We start from the raw sequence: 15,033 nt of genomic DNA on the forward strand, positions 1-15,033 counted from the left end.
TGAGGGCCCTGGTCAGCTATTTTTTTTTTTTTTCATGGCTAAGGATAGGCTAAAATAAGCAAAGAACCGTATGTCGACCTAACGTCCATGTTCAGCATTCTGTAAATATTAAATTTCTGACAACATTCTCGTGCCGACATTTTGAATGTCAACTAGTCATACCACACATCTAAACAAGCCATGGGAATTCTTCTGAAACTGAGCAGTATCTTTGTGTCATAAAGAAGTAGCAGAATTGTCTTGTCCACAGGAAATCCTCCCAATATAATGTGGGTTACTTCAGTAAAATAATTGAAATCTACATAGGGCAAGCACAAGACGTCAGCAAATAAATCCGCTTCTGTACATTAATATAAATAATAGCCCGTGCCTCAGTGAGGTGAACGCTCATTTAGAGAGAGAGGTATTATTTTAGGAAGATGGTAATTTTATATCTTGTGTCACTGTGACTGTTATAGTAGCAATCCCATATAGAGTGCCCCCCTACCTTAAAATAGTAACTTAAGTAACTTTCTAGGCATGCACCTTAATGATGGTCTGTTTTCTTAGCTATAATGTTTCTCCTTTTCATAATCTCTCCACAAGGAGCAGAGTATACCTAGTCACAAATACACAGGCACACAGAGCTCAGCGTGACATGCAGAGCTAGAGGATGGTTGGGGAGGATCTTACAGAACATGAAGTAGACAGCACACAGATGTTTTCTCAATGCCTCTGCTCACTGCATCAGGGTGGTCATTCCGAGTTGTTCGCTCGCTAGCAGTTTTTAGCAGCCATGCAAACGCTAAGCCGCCTCCCACTTGTTTTGTTTTTTTTACGCTTAGCAGAAGTGCGAGCGAAAGGTTCGCAGAGCTGCGGCATATTTTTTTTGTGCAGTTTTAGAGTAGCTCAATACCTACTCAGCGCTTGCGATGACTTCAGACTGTTCAGTTCCTGTTTTGACGTCACAAACACGCCTGCGTTTTTCTTGGCACGCCTGCGTTTTTTCAAACACTCCCTGAAAACGGTCAGTTGACACCCAGAAGCGCCCACTTCCTGTCAATCACTCTACGGCCAGCAGTGCGACTGAAAAGCTTCGCTAGACCTTGTGTTAAACTACATCTGTCGTTGTAATAGTACGTCGCCGCATATGCATGCGCAGAAGTGCCGTTTTTTTTGCCTCATCGCTGCACAGCGAACTAATGCAGCTAGCGATAAACTCGGAATGACCACCTAGGTGCAATGTGACTGTGGTTGCCATGGTAATCCATAACTGCAGAATAAAAAATTGTCAGTAGCAACCCAAAGAAACAAAACAGGGAAAAATGGCAAATGCCTCCTCCTTATAGCATTTACAGTATGTAAAAGCAGATGTACTAGGGAACGAATTGTGCATATTACATTTAGGGGCCCTATCAGTGATATCGCTGCCTGCGTTATAATTTCATCTGTCTGTCTTTATCAGCACAACCCTATCTAGTAAGGGATGCATTTGTCCTTTCAAAAACCAAAACTCCAATGTAATTAAATGTCAGCGTCTTATGCTGGTGTAACGCAGAACAGGGGCCAGTGACAGATCATAATGACTGAGAGATACATCGACCATCTCTGGATTTTCCTGTCTTGTCACAAGTCTCCTCTTTGCTTTATTAATACATATCCAGTGTATAAATGAGTCTGTGACGCTGTTCCGGATGCTGCTATCCCTGGCTGTAATCTTTTCCTCTGAATGTGGCAATTCGGCCGTCCTCACCCTCTCTCCCCAAGTTAGCCCAGACTGAGTGAGTAATGGTGTTAATTTCATATCGTCAGTGCCCCCTTTTCTGCTTTGTGCAAGCTGAGCACTTGCTACCCCGCTGTCTGTTTTTCCTTGCTAAGGTTCACTTGTAATTATGTTGATTTTCATCAAGCCACCCCCTCATGGAAGCTTATTAGTTTGAATATTTTTTATTTATGATCATTTCACCAAACTCCTGCTAGCAATTCCAATTACTCTCACCGCTTCCTTGTAATTGTCTTTCCATAATGGCTCAGAAACAATTGCACTAAATGAGGTGGCTCCAGCAAGATGAGAGTCTCACTTCATTAAAGGCTAATGTATTCTCAGCTCCCGCGCGGTGGGGCCTGGCTTGAAAGTGAGACGTTTAAACAGCTCCGCTTTTTATTCAGCCACAGACGCTGCGATATTTTCTTTATTTTGGTGGCCTTATTTGAGGTGAAGGATATTTTTTTTTTATTTCAAGTAGTTTTTGGGATTCTTGTCATTAATCACGAAATGACCTCTGCTCGTATCTCAGAGCTGCGGCATTTTAAAATTCAGCATGGAACCCAGTAACGCTTACTGATACATTTATGCAATGAACTTTCCACCGTTTGACGGAACGTACAAGAACTGCGCGTTAGGTTTTGCAGAAATGCTGCATTTCAGGCTTGTCTTCTGCGTCCCTGGGACTACATGTGGGGTTGTGTAGAAATAATTGGGAGAGAGTCTGTAGACCTCACAGTAGCGTAGGTAGAAAAAGAACCTCTTTCCCCTATATATAATATTTCCTCTTTGTATCTGTGATAGAACATAAATAGATACAAGTCAGAGGCAGAACTCTGGGAGGCAACGGAGTCATCTGCCGCCGGGCTCCTGCTCTGAAGGGGGGCACCTCTCCTCCCATTCTGTGACACCATTGAATTAAGTTAATTGATATCTGTTGCTGTCTTTTCAGTGGCCGACTTCCTCATTGGTCCCTGCACCTTACAAATCACACCCTTTTCATTATACTGTAGGTACACATTTTACAAGGGTCACACCCAAGATTAGAAACCACAACCTATTACACTGGAAGCAGACACCTTACTGATGAAGCTATTTGCTCCTGTATTGGAAATATGAGAATTTTAACTATATGAAGATTCTTCTCTGACAATTACATGTAACTTCATATAGTTAGAATTATCATGCTTCCTCTACAGGAGCAAATAGCTCCATCAGTAAAGTGTCTACTGTTAGTGTAACAGGTCATGGGTTCGAATCCTGGGTATGACTGCTAAGAAATGTGTGATTTAAAATAAAAGACAATTAAATGTATAAATACAGTACATACATTTTTTTCAGAACACTCCTATCAGTCTAATGTCCCAAACACTGCCCAGAGCTCGCGGCACTGTCAGGTCCTATACAAGTCCTTACCAGTGCTGTATTGTGGGCTGGGGACAGTGACTGTGTACAGCAATTGCTGCCTATTAATCTATGATAAATCACACCTCACAGGCCGCTTACGCTTCTGCGGAGACATACTGTCGGCGGTGGACGTACGAAACAGCCACGCCTTGGCACAGGTCATTGTTCCTTTGACTCCTGAATGACATTGATCAGCTGTTGACCAGGAGCAGAGGCGTATACATGCTGTAATTTGTGGGCAATGAAGTCTTAAACTAGCAGACTGACCGGCGGAATTATAATGTAGTTAGGCGCCTTTAGTCATGATAAACCGCTTATAATACATTAAGATGTGAATTAGTGGCTACAGATTTACGATTTCTGCGAAGACTGCAAACTTGACGTAGAGCGGGCAAAAACAGTGGCTGGTACGTCCCCTTATAGGCCTTACACACTATGCAATCGCCGCCGAGCTGCCCGACGGCGGATACGGTCGACGAGCGAAGTTTCTTCACTCCCCCCGTCACCCGGTTCCATAGCGGTGCATGCAAATATGGACGAGATCGTCCATATTGGCCTGCATGCACAAGCGACGGGGCACCAGCGATGAACGAGCGCGGGGCCGCGCATCGTTCATTGTTGCTGCCTCCACACTGAAAGATATGAACGGTATCTCGTTCGTTAATGAACGAGATCGTTCATATCTTTCTGTAATATCGCCCAGTGTGTAGGGCCCATTAGTCTCTCATCATTGTCAGCGCATATATAATCCATGTATCTAATTCATTGCAGGTTACAGTTCCTGCACAGTGGACTGATTGATTTTCACTGCTGATTTTAGGTACATTCTGGGTTGTGCTTTTGCTTTTGTTTTCTTCTCTCCAAGACACTCATTTGCATGCAACTTTGCAGAGTGATTGGCTACTACAAACCTGAAGCCAATCATAGCGTGAGAATGGTCACAAGCCTAGCAAGGCCAACCAATCAGATTCAAGTCAACCAGCTGCAAGAGAAACCACATAACACGTGTTGTGCACGCCTTTGTATGATACAATGTCCGTAGTGTTTATAGAGGTGTGCACACGCATTTGTGTTTTTTTTTAACTCATAGCACTTTATAATATTTTTCTTGACTACGTTTGATAGTAAATCTCCCCGTCTGTAACAAGTTGGTTTTCAGCTCTGGGGCGAAATGCTCAGATGAATTCCTTACGTCTTTGACCACTCTTACCTTGCTGGTAAAAGGAGCCGTGTGAACGAGACACTAAGAGAACCTTGGGGGAACCGACGAGCTCCGTTTATAATATTATATACTGCAGAACGCTCCTTGTATCCCGTCCTGAAAGGATCAGGTTGGTCAGAGATCGCTTTTCCGAGCAATCGAGCAGGAATGTGGATCACGCTGCTCCAGTGACCGTTCTGCTGGGAGCTGGGAGCAAACACATGTTTTGTGTGCCTAAATCCTATGTATAATTAGCACCTTCCTGCACAACATTCCCCACCCAACCCTTGATCCAAGCTCTACCCCTAGTGTCTGTTACAATGGAATTGCCCCACTAAATGCAGTAATTGGGAGGCCTTGCAGAAGGTGGCTTATCTGTAGGCAGGAATGTCTAACTGGAAAGAAAGTTAGTCTCCCATGTAAACATGGATTGTGGCCAGGATATGTGCTTTTCTCATAGACGGAGGATCCGTTTCAGCCCCAGACCACATGTCCATGGGGAACAGTTACACGTTGGTTAATTGCAGACAATTCCATTCCTATCCTGGTTATCAGACCTAGTGGTTGCGGGTGGGTCACTTTCTCCTGCGCTATCTTCCTAATTGGCCAGAAAGAGTGTAACATAAAACTGTGAAAGGCTAAAGCCTGTTCCCTTTGAGGCCCAAGAAAAACAGCCTCGCTTAGACAGTCAGGGCTCCGAGGCTTAGCTTTGTTTTGTGCGTTGTCTCATTTTTCCAGGTCTTGTTATCCTTACCCCACACTTAGCTTTCAGACCTGAGAGTAGTTTAACATGTCAGACAGATGGGGCACTTATACTTAGGCACACTGTGAATTTTCACCGAAGGCAAGATTCCCCTATAGTGCCTATACAAATCATCCCACTATTGCCATCATTCCATCACTCCAAGAAAAAAGATTGAAGCATGGGGCACTTACAAACTCCATACATAAAGTACCTTGGTGGGAATCCAACTCAAGACCTCAGTACTGTGAGGAAGCAAGCTAACCGTTGTGCCACCGCGCTGGTAGGACCTATTTGGTGAAGACCTTGGGGTCAATTCAATTCACCGACAGTTGAATAGCGCCGGGAATTAGCTTCCGGCGCTATTCAATACAGCGCCAAGTGACACTAATTGTCGGGAATTCTTCTCTCACCCCCGGAGTATGAGAGAGGAAATCCTACAAAAGTCCTGCCGCGCGGCCGGCGTGAGGCTGATTCTGTCTGGAATCAGCATCGCGGCGGGGAGTTAAGTCAGAGAATGCCCGTTCTCCCGACAAAACAACCTGTTAAGTCCAGGATAACGGGCATTCGCCGACTTAACATGAGCAGAATTGAATAGCGCCGGGAGCTAATTTCCGGCGCTATTCAACTGTCGGTGAATTGGATTGACCCCCTTTATTTTTTATTGAACTGAAATAACTGAAGCTTTGTTTTCTGAAAAGTAAAGCTGCGGCAAACAAGGATATTAAAATGGTATTTGTAATGAAAGTATTGCCATGCTGTTATATAATCCCCTGCCCCAGACTAGCAGGATAATGACAGCTGTTCCTATCATGTGTTATGAAGTCATGTCTGACATCAGGTGAAAGTCTTGTTTAATGTGGAGTAATTGTCAGCAAATTGTCAGTGTGGTAATGAGTTATTTCTGCAAATTAATGTCGTTTTTATTTATTTGGGGCTTAAACATGAAATCTGTGAGAACCAGTTAAAATACAAAACAATTTGGTTGGAGCATGTACCGCTACCGAATGACGTTACTGCTGTAAGCTCCAATTTGCCAACTTCTCCGGGAATAAAATGAAAGCGTTTTACCGGTCAGGCGGACTTCAGTGTTGCTGTCATTGGGGGTCATTCCGAGTTGTTCGCTCGTTATTTTTTTCTCGCAACGGAGCGATTAGTCGCTAATGCGCATGCGCAATGTCCTCCGTGCGACTGCGCCAAGTAAATTTGCTATGCAGGTAGGTATTTTACTCACGGCATTACGAGGTTTTTTCTTCGTTCTGGTGATCGTAATGTGATTGACAGGAAGTGGGTGTTTCTGGGCGGAAACTGGCCGTTTTATGGGTGTGTGTGAAAAAACGCTACCGTTTCTGGGAAAAACGCGGGAGTGGCTGGAGAAACGGAGGAGTGTCTGGGCGAACGCTGGGTGTGTTTGTGACGTCTAACCAGGAACGACAAGCACTGAACTGATCGCACTTGCAGAGTAAGTCTCGAGCTACTCAGAAACTGCACAGAGAAGTCTTTTCGCAATATTGCAAATCTTTCGTTCGCAATTTTGATAAGCTAAGATTCACTCCCAGTAGGCGGCGGCTTAGCGTGTGCAAAGCTGCTAAAAGCAGCTTGCGAGCGAACAACTCGGAATGACCCCCATTGTGCTGTGTGTAGCTTCTTCCCGTCTCTGGGGGTCATTCCGAGTTGTTCGCTCGCAAGCTGCTTTTAGCAGCTTTGCACACGCTAAGCCGCCGCCTACTGGGAGTGAATCTTAGCTTATCAAAATTGTGAACGAAAGATTCGCAATATTGCGAAAAGACATCTCTGTGCAGTTTCTGAGTAGCTCGAGACTTACTCTGCCAGTGCGATCAGTTCAGTCAGTGTCGTTCCTGGTTTGACGTCACAAACACACCCAGCGTTCGCCCAGACACTCCTCCGTTTCTCCAGCCACTCCCGCGTTTTTCCCAGACACGGCAGCGTTTTTTCGCACACACCCATAAAACGGCCAGTTTCCGCCCAGAAACACCGACTTCCTGTCAATCACATTCCGATCACCAAAACGAAGAAAAAACCTCGTAATGCCGTGAGTAAAATACCTACCTGCATAGCAAATTTACTTGGCGCAGTCGCACTGCGGACATTGCGCATGCGCATTAGCGACTAATCGCTCCGTTGCGAGAAAAAAATAACGAGCGAACAACTCTGAATGACCCCCTCTGTTTGCATGCACTCCCGCATTGTGTATCTCTATAGTGTGAATGAGTCACTTCATTCCAGTCCTCTCCCTATCTCGCTCTCCTTGTGCCACAAGTGAAGCGTCGCTCGCTCTGCAAAATGCGTGTTGGGGAAATGTCGACATCTGTTACTGCACAGCTCAATTAACTCCCAGAAATGTGATTACCACAGATCAGGAGTCACTTATGTTCCCCTCATCTCGTTGAGAATATTCGCTGGTGATAAAGTGAGATGTCACGTTATAGATTGGGCGTTTTGGTGAAGCTTCATGTGCACCCCCACACCTGATTCCTTTTCACACTGAGATACAAGTGCTCCTGTTTTTCACACTTGTTTTCCAGTTGCAGTCCCCTGTGCTGAGTGGATATCTGGAGATCAGGGAATGCCAGGTTTTTGCAATTGGAAAACAAATGTGAAAAGCAGAAACGGGGGATTATGTCACAGTAAAGGTTGGCCCAGCAGTCCCAGGTATTTTGCTGTCTACGTTACATCAAGCATTTATTTATCGTTCTTGGCATAAAGATCCGGATGGTAAATTACACTTTGCTGACGCCCCATCTCTTAGCTAGCCTGGTTTTGCGTGCTTTTACTGCGATTTGCGAAAAAGGACTTTTTCAATTACTCGCCAGCGATAATTTTTAATCGCAGATTTCTTTTCACTACCTCTGAGCAGGTGAAAAGTTGGGGGAAATCCCTATGATAAGGTAAAAGGGTTGGGATTTGTTTCGAAAACCCCTGGGACACCCTCCTGAATGACTAATTAGGCACTTAGAAGTTTATCATTATTTTTTAACTGACCAATAATGTCATTTTTGGGGTGAAAAGGGGTCAAATTATGGAAATTGGGGTACAAGGTATGGGACAGGTATATTGGGGTGCTTTACGAGTGAGACACTTGTTTTTATTCTTGTAGGTATAAGTAATCATTATTATTTTTTGTGGGGGGGGGGAGTTTTTTTTTTTTTAAGTAGTTCAAAATGACCCTTAATTTAACTTAAGCACTTTTATTTTGCTGCAAAACACGTGCTTTCTATCATATTTTTATTTTATTTTTAGGAATTATTGTACAAATCACGTTTTTACTAGAGATGAGCGGGATCGGTTTTACTCGGATTTACTCGGTTCTCAAAACGGCATCTTATTGGCTCACGGACGTCATGTGTTTTGGATAGCCAATAAGAAACATCCGGATAAAACCGCACTGGCGTTAATTCTGGCGTTGCATTCGAACCCGCTCATCTCTAGTTTTTACACATTTGCAATCGGATAGGTCAAAAAACTGTAATGCACATACTGGCGAAAAGCCACTTTCTGCAGCGGGGTACACTGGAATTCCACAGGGAATACATCGAGGGTGTAGAGTTGGATCTTGATCCGAGTCACCAACAGGCTAAAGCTTTGACTGTTCCCTGGATGCACTGCACCGCCTCCTCTATAACCCCGCCTCTGGGCACTGGAGCTAGGTTTGTAAGTTGGTGCCTGCAGAGCAGGTCACTAACAGGTGGGGCAGCGCTAGGCAGCCCTGAAAAGAGCTTTTAAAGAAGATTTCAGGGGCAGCAGCACTGTTTGTCATTCTAACATTCTGTGCTGCGTCTCCATCACCTCCCCAGCAGCGCTGCATACTCCCGCGGCCTGGTTCCCAGGTACTTGCAGCGGAGGCGTACCGGTCTTCAGGCACACCACCGCTGATGCTCTCCTAGATCGCGTGGCTGCACATCAGGGAAAAGGTAAGAGGATCCCCCAGGTGGGACCCGCCGGTAAATCGCGGTCCCTGCCGCGACACTGTACTGCACAGGGACCCCACTATACAGTATCCACCAGGGCAGGGAGCACAGGTCGGATTTACGAAAATCCATTTTACATAGGCTCCACAGCTCCGGGCGCCATCTACTGTTGGAGTTCCCGCCCTGGAGCTGTATTTCACTCTCCCTCACTCCCTGACAGAAATTTTGGCGCCATCTATATACACAAGTAGCTGGGCTGATCTCCAGGACTGCAGGGCACTGTCTCCTATGTAAAGACGCCTGTCTTATCAGCGCTGTGCATTTACAGGCACTTAAGTATTCTACATGTCAATTTAGACAGTGTTAGTTAAGAACAAGTGTACTGCTACCTGAATTTTTAGTAGAAGTATTCTGTGATATACATCCAGTATCTACTGTGCATTGTTATATCTATATACATACATATTTATATGTAGTTTTACTAGTCCAGTGCAGTTTTATTGTTTATCTTTAATAACTTCTGCATTGTACCTGTGACTGAGTGTGCCTGTAGCTGCTGTGTGGATTTCATTCTCGTGTATCACACTTCTTGCTATCACTATATTCTGTACCCTGGGGGGGCTAGGTGCGTCAGGGTCTCATATATATACAGTGCTACATAGTATATACTGTTTTGTATTTTTAACTGTGTATTATTTCAGTAACCTCATACCGCTTTAATCCTCTGTTTGTGCCTTGTATTTACTGTCACATAAATCAGGGGGTTATTTGCAGGTATTGTGTTTGTCTGGCTATATTGTACTGTTACGCTCTAAGGCTACATTCCCTATAATGTCTGCCACACGGCGGGAAATCCGCGGACCTTCTGCATCATGCAGTGCTGGCACCAAGGATTTACCTGAGGGGGGAGTTTTAGCTGATGGTTCAGGCACTGGGTGCCATACATCTCCCGGTCAGCCTGCAGCACCTGTGGCCAATCAGTAACCACCTTGGGCAGCGTTCTCAAGTATGCTGACTACACTTGTGACAAGTCTTGCGCCCCCTGTGGGACCTCCTGTGCCATTGCAGCCACATATTGTCCCTGTACTTAATCCGCCATGGGTGGACACTCTGTCTACCCAGTTACAACAATTAAATCAATCTTTGGTTAGACAAAAGTCTACCCCACGCCCCTCTGGGGTCAAGGGGTCATCTAAGCGGGCCGCTTCCTCCTCACAGTCCACTAATATTTCGAATAATCCTTCTGATGAGGATGGGGAATATACTAATCCGTCAGACACTGATACATTCGCTTCTGATGAGGAATCTACAACCCAAGTTGATGTTCCTGACCTAGTGGAGGCTATTAAGCTGATTCTCCAAATTGATGATGAGATCGATCCCACTACTGCGTCTAAGAAACCTGATAAGTTCAAACATCAGAAGGTTACTAAAGTAGTCTTACCACATTCTGACCATATAATTGACATACGTCAGGAATCCTGGTCGTCTCCAGGAAATAATTTTTCCCTGTCTAAAAAGATGCTAGCTCGCTATCCTATCCCTGCAGAGTTGAGTAACAAGTGGGAAACTCCACCGCCAGTGGACTCTCATGTCGCCCGTCTTGTGGTGTCATCTACTCTGCCTGTCACCACTGTCATCTCACTGTACCGACGGATAAGCATATGGAGGGATGCCTGAAGTCTATTTACTCTCTTACCGGTGCTGTACATATGCCCACTATAGCAGCCTCCTGGGCCGCGAAAGGAATAGAAGCATGGGCTCAGGCAATTGAGGATGAGCTGCCTCAGGATATTTCTGACACTGCCAGACTATATCTGTCGTATATTACCACAGCCTCCCACTATATTCAGGAGGCGGCCTCTGAGGCAGGTGTAATGGCAGCCAAGGCGTCTACTACCCTATACTGGCTCGATAAATTCTGTGGTTGAGGTCCTGGAAGGTGGACCTAGACTCCAAAAAGGAAGACATCCTTTTTGGGGAGGATCTGAATAAGTTTGTGAAAGACTTGGCAACTGCTAAGACTGCGTTTCTCCCAAGTACTAATCCTTCTGCACCGAAGGCAAAGAGTACCACTTTTCGTTCCTTTCGACCTCCAGGGAAGGCAAAAGGTCAGGCGTACCCGAGACAGGCTCGTACTTCCAAATCCACTAAGCCCAAACCTAAACAATCCTGGGCCGCCCATCAGCCTGCTTCCAAACAAGACAAGCCTGCTGCATGACAGGGCGGGCCTCCCCCTGGGTGGGAGGCCGGCTTCTGCAGTTCGCCCAGGCCTGGGTTCCTTTGGATGCCTGGGTGTGGGAAGTTGTCTCTTACGGGTACGCAATCTCTTTCAAGAGATGTCCCCCTCGACAGTTCTGCTTGACGGTTATCCCTTCGGATCCGTTGAAAGCGCAAGTTCTGCATCTCTGTCCTAGAGAGGCAGGGGATACTATTCGACCCTGTTTCTAGTTCTGAAGCCAAATGGGTCCTTTCAGCCTATGCTCAACCTCAAAGCATTAAACAAATTTGTGAGAGTGTCCAAATTCCGTATGGAAACTCTGCACTCTATTGTACTGGCAATGGAACCCGACGACTATATGGTATCCCTGGACATACAGGATGCTTACCTGCATATACCTATTGCCATCTCGCATCAACAATATCTGCGGTTTGCTATTGGCAACCCCCATTTTCAGTTCCAGGCTCTGCTATTTGGACTGGCCACGTCCCCTCGGATCTTCACCATGGTCATGGCCATCAGGGATTCAGGATCCTGCCGTATCTGGACGACTTGCTGATCCTGGTGAACTCCCAAGATCTTCTCCTCAGTCATCTGGAACTGACGGTCGAATTCCTACAGGCCCACGGGTGGCTCATCAACTGGAAAAAGTCCTCGCTGGTCCCTGATCGGGGTATGGTGCTCCTGGGGGCACTGCTGGACACAACAGCCAGACATTGTTTCTGTCTCCAGAGAAAGTCCTGAAACTTCAGGACAGGATCAGATACTTCCTCTCTCGCCCAAGAGTGTCAATACACTCGGTGATGCACGTACTAGGCCTCATGGTGTCGGCTTTCGACATGCAGGGTTGGGGCGTGGTGTTGGAGCAACACTCTCTCCAGGGTTGGATTTACCAGGGAGGAATCTCTCCTCCCGATAAACATTCTGGAATTGCGGGCAGAGTTCAATGCATTGACGCTTGCCCTGCCTCTGGTACAGAACAAGTCTGTTCAAGTACAATCAGACAACGCCACCATAGTGGCGTACATAAATCATCAAGCCGGCACTCGAAGCTGCATGGCAATGCTGGAAGTATCAAAAATCCTTCGTTGGGCGGAACGCCATCTGCCAGCCATATCGGCAGTGTTCATTCCCGGAGTCCTCAACTGGGAAGCGGATTTCCTCAGTCGTCAGGATGTTCACGCCGGAGAGTGGAGTCTTCATCCGGAAGTCTTTCAACTCCTAGTGGACAAGTGGGGCCTACCAGATGTAGACCTGATGGCGTCTCGACACAATCACAAGGTTCCGGTCTTCGGATCAAGGACAAGGTATACTCAAGCATCATTCGTGGATGCACTGGCAAGTCCATTGAACTTTCGGCTGCCCTACATGTTCCCTTTAGTGTCACTCCTGCCCAGGGTACTACGGAAGTTCAAGCAAGAAAGAGGAATACTAATTCTAGTCTGTCCAGCGTGGCCCAGACGGCATTGGTTCTCAGACCTGCAGGGTTTATCGATAGAGCGTCCTCTTCTACTGCCTCAACGCCCAGACCTCCTCGTTCAGGGCCCTTGTGTCTACCTGGACCTGGCCAGACTGGCTTTGATGGAGTGGCTCTTGAAGCTTCACTCCTGAGGGCCAAAGGATTCTCCGAGTCGGTTATTCAAACTTTGTTGAAGGCCCGCAAACCGGCTTCTGCGCGGATTTATTACAGGGTCTGGAGGAGCTCTTACTTCACATGGTGTGCTGTTAAGATTTATGATACCTATTCGTTCAGAACTTCCAGGCTTTTGGCTTTTCTACAACAAGGCCTAGATTTAGGCCTTTGTCTGGCCTCCCTCAAAGTTCATATATCTGCCTTGCAGGTGTGGTTTCAGAGAAAAATTACGTCTATTCCTGATGTTCATACTTTCACTAAGGGTGTTTTACGGATTCAGTCTCCCTATGTCCCTCCTGTGGCTCCATGGGATCTGTCTGTTGTCTTAAATGCCCTACAAGAGTCTCCATTTGAACCTCTTGAGTATGTGGACCTTAAATGCCTTACCCTTAAGGTTGTGTTTCTGCTGGCTATTGCCTCTGCTAGGAGGGTGTCGGACTTAGGCGCTTTTTCCTGTCGTCCACCCTTTTTGATTTTTCACCATGACCGGGCAGTTCTTCTAACTCGCCCTGGTTATCTACCTAAAGTGGTATCTTCTTTCCATCTTAACCAAGAGATTGTGGTTCCGGCTTTTATCTCTTCTGCTTTGTCTTCCAAAGAATGGTCTTTGGATGTGGTATCTCATCCACACTCATTACTCGCTCCCACTCACAATTGCAGGACTTTCATCAGGCTGCACCCACTCTGTGGAATGCCCTACCACGCACAATAAGACTCTCCTCTAGTCTCCAAACATTCCAGCGTTCCCTGAAAACTCACCTCTTTAGGCATGCATATCAAATTCCAGAACCGCCCACATAACTTTCATAAAACTTCCTATCAAATTGTATCCACTCTGTACAGTCCACGCATATCCTCACATGTCTTCTCATTCTATGCAATAGATAGCACCTTTCCTTGTGTACACATGCCTATTTCCCTATAGATTGTAAGCTTGCGAGCAGGGCCTTCCTACCTCTATGACTGTTTGTTATCACCCAGTTTGTTATTGTTATTTCAAATTGTAAAGCGCAACGGAATTTGCTGCGCTATATAAGAAACTGTTAATAAATAAATAATAAATAAATGTGGTACGAGCTCTCCGTATCTACGTGGAGAGGACTGCCTCTAACCGGAGGTCAGAGACCCTTTTTATACTTTTTGGTTTTCACAAATGTGGCTGGCCTGCGAATAAGCAAACCTTGGCCAGATGGATCAGAATGGTGATTGCACAAGCCTATGCGCAGGCTGGCCTCCCAGCTCCTGCTGCTATCAAAGCCCATTCTACTCGATCTGTTGGACCATTTTGGGAGTCCTGCCGTGGCGTGTCCGCTGAACAATTGTGCAAGGCGGCTACTTGGTCCTCCGTGAACACGTTCATTAGGTTCTATGCCTTTGAAACTTCCGCCTCCCAGGATGCTTCCTTTGGACGCTGGGTTCTTGTACCCGCTACTGGGCGTCCCCTCTCTTTAGGAACTGATTTAGGACATCCCGATGTATTCCCTGTGGAATCCCAGTGTACCCCACTGCAGAAAAGGAGATTCATGGTAGACTTACTATAGTTAAATCTCTTTCTGCGAGGTACACTGGGTTCCACAGGGCGCCCGCCCTGACGCACTTAGCTTCTTTGGGTTTGTATGGCATTAGCCGCTGGTCCCTTCTCCTGTTGTGAGAATGTGGTTCTATGCGACTAACAGCTGCCGTCTCTTTTACCTGCTCCTGCATTGGACTGATTAACGAAACTGAGCTCCAGTGCCCGGAGGCGGGGTTATAGAGGAGGCGGTGCAGTGCATCCTGGGAATAGCCAAAGCTTTAGCCTGTTGGTGCCTCGGATCAAGTTCCAACTCTACACCCCCAATGTATTCCCTGTGGAATCCAGTGTACGTCGCAGAAAGAGATTTAACTATGGTAAGTCTACCATAAATCTCCTTTTTTTCGCACAAAAAGTGTAACTTTTCGTGTGATAGATGTGACGATGCAGTCATGAAAAATTGCCTCGTTTTCACGGCCAATTGAATATCGCCCTAAACTTGTCAGCATGAAGCTGCATGTATGTGACATTATTAAGCCAGAATACAGTGTCCAATGCGTTGTACTTTCTATAAGGACGGTGCTTGATCTCCTGTCACTTGAAAGCAGGGAAAGAGATTAAGGCATTAATGTGTGTCCACATGAAA

At 46.1% G+C, this 15,033-nt stretch overlaps 1 protein-coding gene across 6 annotated transcripts in view; it reads left to right on the plus strand.

Moving 5' to 3' along the window:
* The window catches only part of PKNOX2 (PBX/knotted 1 homeobox 2), a 581,048-nt gene that overhangs the window by 30,374 nt on the left and 535,641 nt on the right, over window positions 1-15,033 (plus strand). The gene's annotated exons all lie outside the window — the stretch shown is intronic.

This window comes from Pseudophryne corroboree, chromosome 10 (assembly GCF_028390025.1).
Source record: "Pseudophryne corroboree isolate aPseCor3 chromosome 10, aPseCor3.hap2, whole genome shotgun sequence".
Classification (NCBI taxonomy): Eukaryota; Metazoa; Chordata; class Amphibia; order Anura; family Myobatrachidae; genus Pseudophryne; species Pseudophryne corroboree.